Source organism: Mastomys coucha, unplaced genomic scaffold (genome assembly GCF_008632895.1).
Source record: "Mastomys coucha isolate ucsf_1 unplaced genomic scaffold, UCSF_Mcou_1 pScaffold2, whole genome shotgun sequence".
Lineage (NCBI taxonomy): Eukaryota > Metazoa > Chordata > Mammalia > Rodentia > Muridae > Mastomys > Mastomys coucha.
In genome coordinates, this window is record NW_022196902.1 from 17,164,595 (window position 1) to 17,173,654 (window position 9,060).

The window sequence follows — 9,060 nt, forward strand, 5'->3', positions numbered from 1 at the left end:
AGAGGTAGTTAATATCCCAGAGCAGTGGCCAGCTCACACTGATCTGAACAGCATTGCTACAGTGTGGAGGAGCACAGAAAGAAGGCGCAGACAAGGCAGCACGTGGTATAAAAGCCGACACATCTGAGGTCCAGGCTTACATGTCAATCTAATCCAATTCCTCGCTTAAATCCCAGCCCCTGTCTGGTTGTTTTATAAATCTCAAACTTTTCTGATCTCATAATAATCCTATAATAAGGAAGACGATGTTTTGGTCCTAATTGTTTTTTCCAGAATAGTCTAAGTACTTCTTTGGAGCTAGAGTCCCTATGTCTAACCACAAAGCTGCTTTGCCCACTAGTTGTCCCTGATCACACTAAAATTATTTTCAACAGTGTCCACATCCAGGGATACTGAATGCTCTATTCTCCAGTGAGCAGGAAGCACACGATCCCACTGCAAGAGCCACAGAAGACATGAAGAAAACAACGTTGCCCACAAAAAGCCATTTCATACCCAAAATAGCTAAAATGGCTTTAGATAGCAGTGCACTCCCAGTTTACTTTCCAGTTTACTCCTGGTTTCACTCGGCATTCATCAACTTCAGCTATCCCATTTCCTGCAGAGATGCATCTGTTCCTTCAATAAATAAAACTAGGAAACTTAAATTCCTTGACACTTTGACATATGTCATGCCTTTCAGTCTGCAAAACACCCAGTTTGAAGGTTCTGGGACTCAATAAACAGATCCAGAACCTCAGCACAGTCGCTCACCTGATGTCTCCTCTCTACTTTTTTTTAAGATTTATTTATTTATGTATGAGTACACATTCTAGCTGTACAGATGGTTGTGAGCTTTCATCTGGTTGTTGGGAATTAACTTTTAGGATCTCTGCTTGCTCTGGTCAACCCTGCTCTCTCAGTTCCTGCTCACTCCGGCCCAAAGATTTACTATTATTATAAATAAGTATACTGTAGCTGTCTTCAGGCACACCAGATCTCATTATGGGTGGTTGTGACCCACCATGTAGTTGTTGGGATTTGAACACAGGACCTTCAGAAGAGCAGTCGGTGCTCTTACCCTCTGAACCACCCGACCAGCCCTCCTCTTTACTTTCAACTCCATTCCTATTCTCTTGCCTTTGTGAGTTTCCAACTGGCCTGGAAATCATGCAGAAATTTTCGGAAGATAAGCAGATGTGTTGAATGACTTAGGTATGTAGGGACATTGATTAGACAGATCCGATAGATAATCGACTCACATATAATATTACATGTATTTGAAATTCAACCATATGATAGAACTTTCCCACAATTCAAGATCTTACACTATTTCTTAACTTTAGACATCTTCTTATTCCATGAGCAATAAAATTTGTTCTCAAATTTCATCATAACTTGTCTTCCTGTCTCTCTGCAGTTGATAGAGAAATCAAATCTATTGTTGCATTGTTTATTGATATGCCACTCACACAAGTGAGCCTGTGCAGACTTCTACTCTGCTATGAAAACAGTCTGAGGCTCTCTCTCATCCTAAAAACATACACATGTGTGTGCGTGCACACACATACCCTGCCCCCCCACATACACCTACCTACACAATTATCATCTGCAATCCTACATTCCTCTGGACTCCACCTTGTATTGCTATCACCACTCCCTCTTGTATTCTTTAAACTTTATATTCTTTAATCTGTGCCATTGTATTTTTAGTAGTCTGAATGTTGAGCCCTCCAAAATTCAGACATTACAATCCTAATATCCAAGATGGAATTCAAAGATGGGGCCCTTTAACAGTTCAGGAGGTGGAGGCCTCACAAACAGGGAATTCATCCTTTTTATAAGACAAGCTGAGATCACTTGTAGCTCCTTCCAACCTGTGAGGGTTAGAGAAGAAAGCTGTCTATGAGGGTGTAGCCCTCACAGACATCAAATGTCATCGAATTGATGGTAGACTTCCAAGCCCCTTGAGCTGTGAGGAGCTTGTTTCTGCATCTGTTTCCCAGTCTGGACTTTAAGTGTATAACTGCCTTTGTTACCAGAGTGCTTAGAGGTCACTGTGCCTTGGACCTTGCAGGTCCCATCTCGTCTGAACATTCCCAGATCCCATGTACTACTGACCACCTAACTCTTCATTTTCTGCGATTAACTGACTGTCTTCCTCTGACAGACCTACACTGTGTCTTCTTTCTGTAGATTCCAGAATCCTCTCTTTGTCCCTGTTTCTACTCTTGGCATTCTCACAACCGACATACATCCATATATCTTGTTCATTTGCATACAAGTTTACTATCTAATTTTCCACTAAAATGTACATCATATGAGAGTAAGTCTTGCTTATCATATTTGACAGTTTCTGATCATGATTGGTTGGTTTGTAAATATTAGAAGGAAGAAAAAGAAATAAATACAGGCTGAAGCAATTGAATATACAAAAGGATGAGAGTTCAACCTATAGGCATGAGTTCCCTCCCCTGGAGGCTTAGCTTCGAGCCTTTCTTTCTTTCTTTTTTTGTTTTTTTTTTTTTTTTCGAGACAAGGTTTCTCTGTGTAGCCCTGGATGTCCTGGAACTCACTCTGCAGACCAGGCTGGCCTTGAACTCAGAAATCTGCCTGCCTCTGCCTCCCAAGTGCTGGGATTAAAGGCGTGTGCCACCACCACCCGGCCTGGCCTTTCTTAGCTTGGCTGATGCCACAAAATAACACAAGCTGGGTAGCTCAAGCAGCAGGAATTTATTAGCACCAAGTTCTGGAGGTTTAACCTCCTATTTCAAGGTGCCAGCATGACCAATTTCTGATGAAGCTTCTCTTCGTGGCCACATCATCTCTGTGTTCTCAATGCCAAGAGTTTGTTGATTTGTATAAAGTCATCAAATGCCATACCAAAGGCCCTACTCTCATAACTTTATCTAATTCTGATTACCTTTAAATTGCCTATAAATATCATTTACTACCAGGTAGTGGTGGTGCATGCCTTTAGTCCCAGCACTTGGGAGGCAGAGGCAGGCAGATTTCTGAGTTCAGGCCAGCCTTGTCTACAGAGTGAGTTCCACGACAGCCAGTTCTACACAGAGAAACCTTGTCTCAAAAAACCAAAAATAAAATAAAATAAAATAATAAAAAAATAAATAAAACCCATCAACTGAGAGTTAGGGTTTTAATGCCTAAGTCAGGGGAGTACAGTTCAGTTCACTCTCTCTCTTCCCTGTGTGGACTCAAGAATCATCAGTAAACTTCAGTAAAGTGCTTACATCTTCCTTTGCTCCTTCCTGCCATCCTGTGTACTTGTAATATTTTGTAGCTCCTAGTTTCCTACATGGCTGCCTCCACAATCAATATTATGAAGTCCATGAGGACAGTGTCAACTCTTCATTGTGTTACATCTGGTACAATGACTGGCAGGTAGAAAGGATATAAGTATGTACTGATTGAATAAAAAATTCCTGAGTGAATTCCACCACCTAAGAAGGCACTAAAATATGACTTGGGTCACTAATATTCATATTATGAAACACATCAGAACTACTCAAGAGCAGTAGTCCCAATAAAAAAACATAGGCCTATATAGTTCACTATCATGGCATTAAGGTGCCATATGAGTTCTAAGACAGTCTATATGGATTGCTTATAGACTTATAGGGATACAGTATTAAATCACTATAGACTGAGTCACCTACACAATAGACTTTTTATTATCTCACACGTCTAGGGGGCACTGTGAGGTGAGTTGTTGGCAGGGTCAGTGCCCCTGAGAGCTGTAGAACAGTTTGAAATCTGTCCTGTTGGCTTATACATGGCCATCTACTGATTTGTCAGCCTTCACTGCCCACCCTATAACCATTTGTGTCAATTTCTATAAGACAGAAGTGTACTGGGTCGTCTATCATTATCTATGTCTAACTTCTGTCTATAAGACAGTAGAGGTACTGACTGACTTGGGACCACCATAATGAACTCATGATCACTAATTCCCACTATAGAGACTCTGTATCTATAGTCACAGACAAGTGCTCGTCAATTAAGACGTTAATGTCGGAAACTCGATGGAGATGATATTCAGCCTCTAGCACAATTTGGCTGTGAAAATGAGAAAAGCAAGAGGAGGAGGAACACCCCAAAACCCCAAAGACAAGGAGAGAGCATACCTGCAGGAGTGAAACACAGAAGAAAAATAGTATACACAGGAGAGAAACAAACCCAACAACAAAGTAGAAGACAGAGACTAAACAAAGGCAGAATCAGCTCATGTTAATGAACAGGAGCTTTGGCAAAATGCTCAGGTATATTTAGAACAGCCAATTTAAAGAAGCAGGAGAGGCTATAGTACATTTTATAAAGCAGCCCTTCAATTGTGGCCACGTGGTTTTAAAGAGTACTTCTTAGAAGGTAAGCCTCAAGGCATATGAAAATAGTTAGCTGCTTACAAAGAGTCGGCTTCCTGATCTGATGGTTTCCGGTGGCTTGTATTGCAGAATGAGCCACCTCCCTCCCATCACAGAGCAGACCATGGACTGAGACGCTCAAAAATTAATAAAATGGCAGGAAATCCTTCTCATCTTTTTCTTCCTCTCACATTCCCCTTTGCCTCCTACCTTCTAGGGTAGTCACTTGACTCTCCAGGAGGACTGAATCATGGGTAAGGAACCCCAGGGGCAAGGGATGCAGGGCTAGAGTAAGAGAGGAGAGACTGGCTTAGGAGGTGAGTCACACTTCATAGATTGTTTCCACTAATAATTTTACTTGGCAAAAACTTCATGAATCATCATACTTCCTGAATATGCTGGATGTCTGTTAAGATTTAAATTAAGTTCATAAACTTTAAAATGATGAAGAAGCATATAGCTCATTAAAGCTGCAATGTTTACATTAGGTATTCATATAGGGACAGAGCAGCACCAGAAAGATGTGCATGCTGCTCTGGACATTAGGAGGCCTTGTTTCTTTTGCCTACTTCTGGTTAATAATAATAATAATAATAATAATAATAATAATAATAATAATAATAATATAAACACTGTTAATCTTAGATTTTAAGATAACATTTTAAATTCAGTCTAGGTATCTAAATTCATGTCTTTTAAATTCTGATTTTTTTCCCCATTTGTTATTCACCACCATCAGTACCACCCTTTGTAATGTGTATCACTTCCTCAAAAGAAATAAACATGTGTTTAAATTTCTTTTAATGACATGGATAAAATAAAGCATGTGTGAGAAAGAGTAAGGCTTGAATAGCAGAAGCCACATAAACTTAATAAATACAAATTAGAATGCTGGTGTAACATCTAAGGGGCCCTGGTCAAATCCCTTTTCATCACAAGTCTACCCTCAAGGCAAACTCAGCATTTTGCTACATCTCTAAACAACTCCACATCCTATGCCTTTTGTAAGTCACATCAAGAACTCTTAAAGAGATCAGGGGTGGGAGGGTGGAGGGGTGAGGGTGAGGCAGATAAATTACTCACACATTACCCATGAGGATCTAGGAAAAGTTAAGTTTCCTGCTCACCCCCAAACTCCTTCCTCTCTTCTGCCCATCAAAAAAGAAAATCTTTTCTGCTGTTGGAACTCAAATCCAGTCTTTAACTGGAGTTCTTCAGCTACAAGGAAGAAAGCCAAGCAGATGGCCAACAGTGTCTTTCACAAATAACTCTCATTCTAACAAAGATAAGTATTGAATGACTATTTTTTTTTTTTGTCAATCAAATCTATCCCTGAAGTATACATAAAAACAAATAGGGAAGGCAGCAAAATAAATTTAAAAATAGGTGCTAAAAAAATACGTGTGTGTGTGTGTGTGTGTGTGTGTGTGTGTGTGAGTGTGTGTGTGTGTGTGTGTGTGTGTGTGTATTTGTATGAGTGTATGTAGTATATATTGTATGTGGTGTTCGTGTGTGTGTCTGTGTGTGTGTATGGTATGGTATGATAATCATATATGTACATGGTCTGTGTGTGTGTGTGTGTGTGTGTGTGTGTATGTCTGTGTCTGTGTGTAGTGGTAGTGACAGTGAAATCCTGAAGCTAAGAGAAAATTACTTTTACCAAGTGGATAAACATATAGATGCTCATATACCCATAAACACATGTGGACAAACACCAATTAGAAGAGGGAAGGACCCTTTCAGCTCTGCCCTTAGCCTCCCCTTGCTCTGAACTTTGGAGCTGACAACTTGGGAGCTCCGGATGACAAGAAGGGCATCCTGACTTAAACTGCCTCTGTGGAAATCTTGTCCTGCACAGCCTCAAACCTCAGGAGTTTCATAAGGAGAGAGAATCCACATTTCTGTCATGTGAAACAATGTACACATTAACTTTCCTGACTATGTAACTATTTCCCTGTGTATATGTACATCAAAATATTCCACAAGATTTAAAGATGCACAATACAATATAGTTAGTGTCTTTTGGGTTTTTTTTTTTTTTTTTTTTTTTTTTTTTTTTCGAGACAGGGTTTCTCTGTGTAACCCTGGCTGTCCTGGAACTCACTCTGTAGACCAGGCTGGCCTTGAACTCAGAGATCTGCCTGCCTTTGCCTCCCAAGTGCTGGGAATAAAGGCATGCGCCACCACCACCCAGATTAGTTAGTGTTTTTAAAAGTACATTGCGAGAGTGTTTCTTAGAACACACAGAACCTTTCAAAAAATTATTTTTTTTAAGAAATCCAAAAAGTAAAATAAAAAAAAAATGCTATCCTGCTATATACCCAAATCCTATGCTGCTGAATAAATACCAAAAATAGTTTCCTTTAATCTGCAAGCATTCTAGACCTAAGCGGCATCTAAAGTTATGCAGAACAAAAGGGTAAAAAGATTTACCTTGATGGCTGTCACAAATCCAAATTCAAGCTTTTTTCTGGCCATTTCCGCCATCGCTCAGCAACGGGTTAGTAATTGCTCAGTTACTGTTTCCAAGCATGTGGGCCGTGGCTTGTAAAGTCAGGGTGGCCGAGGAGGAACACCTAGCCTGCAATGTTTCCATCAAATCCGTCTGAACTGCACACAGGGCTTGAGTCATCCTTACTCTGCTTGGTTATTGAAGTTATATGGAAACTTTTTTCCATACCTTGGCACTGCTACCAGCTCCGACAACTTCTTCCAGTCCCTAACTGGCCTCTGAAACACAACATGTTTCTGTCCTCTTCCACACTATTTCTAGGTTTCAAGATAAATGCTTATCTCTGTTGCTCCTGATTTAAAATAAAGACACACTTTAGATTTCAATACTTAATTTCTTATTAGCCATTACTTCTCAAAAACAGTTAGCTGCTTGGATGCTCTGGACATTCTTGATAAAAGTAACTATCCTACCATGTTCCCTTAATAACCCTTTCTGTTCTTCCCGCAAGTGGTAACATCTCTCATCACAGAATTATCTGTGACTCTTAGGTAGCTGGTATCCATTCTTATCTGGGATATGGAGATAAGAACTGGAGAAATTGGTTTCTTAGGAAAATATGCATTTCTAAAAGGCCACAAATATGCATTTCTAAAATTAATGTAGCAAACGTTATATGGGAACAGTTAAGAGCCGCCAGGGAAAAAGCTTTCAGGACAATGAAATTAAGCTGCGTTGGGGACGGCCACACACTTAGTGTGGGAGGCTGCACTGAGGGGTGGGGGGCATGGTCCTCTGTTTTCTGACCTTCACTTCGGGCAACTGCACTGTCTCTCAGTGTTGTGTAAATGCTAGGCACTAAAACTTTGTGAGTGCATGTAACAACAAGGCACCCACGCAAGGCCACCAAGTGGTCAGCAGTACCATGTTATTTCCAGGGCTTGATACTGTAGGACAGGCATGCCAGACGTGCACACTGGGGAAACTGTTCAAAGAACAACCTGGGCCCATTAAGCTATTTTTTTTAACCTCTTGTCAATCTACAATAGTTTTCATAATACACTTTGAAAGTTCCCGAAGACATTTTTAAAAAAAAATCTTCCCAGATTTCCCATTACACTAATGAAATAATACTTAAATATTCCTTGTCCCATTTCTAGTATATTTCATGTCCACAAGTACTATGCCTTCCTACTTTAGTTTCCAGATCCCCTTTCTCTCCCCATGCTGGTCATTTAAACCCCCTAGTGCCCAGAATACAAATGGTTCAATAAACACTAAAAGAAGCAAAATTCAGTGAACCCGTAGCTAGGCTAAACATAGCCTGGAGGACAGGACGAGGCAGATGGCCCCAGATAGGAAGGGCAGTGAGGCGGACCGGGGACTCTTTGGAGGGATTCCCTCTCCTCACAGACATCAACTGAAGACTTGAGTCTAAATTGGTGCTCTTGATTTATGAAAGCTCACTTTAAACTCGTCAGCCTGAAGGCAGACCCTGAGGGAAGAGCTGGTGGAACCCTGGCAGAACAAACATGTTTTCTGAGCTGTGATCCAGGACAGGTGAAAGATTTATCTAAACTGACTGCTGTGTCCAGTCTATCTGAACCACTGTGCCCAATCCAATGTAAATTTGTGGTTTTGTTTATAATATGTTCAAATAATAGGATTAATTATGCCATGATATTTTCTGTCTCTGAATGTGGAGGATAAAATTATCCTTAGAATTTAAGGATATACCAGTGACTAGGGATTGCCATCAAGGTTGGCCAAAGGAAAAGCTCAGGGCAGCCACAAGCAGTTAGGATGGACTGACTCACCCTACCGGAAGTAAGGGAGTCAAACTTCCAAGTCAGAGGCAAAAACCAACAGGCAGCATCAACACATCTGCCGACCGCGTGCCTAACCCACGCTGAAGGGACTTACCTAGTTTCTTCTGAGAGCTTCATAAGCTATCAAGAGTACATACAATACCCGGGGTACCCGGTCTGTGTCTAGTAACTCACTCTCTGACAAATAGGTACTAAGTAATGACCTTTTGTTGAAAAGAGAAAACTCAGCTGTACAAGGTAAGAAGTCCGCATTACACACACCACCACGGAGACAGAGTTTAACCCCACCGTACTGTCTGCAACTTAGGGATGAACTCATAGCCTCTAGACCAGTGGTTCTCAACCTGGGAAGCCAAGCAACCCTTTCACAGGGATCCCCTAAGATATTTACATTATGAATCACAACAGTAACAAATTT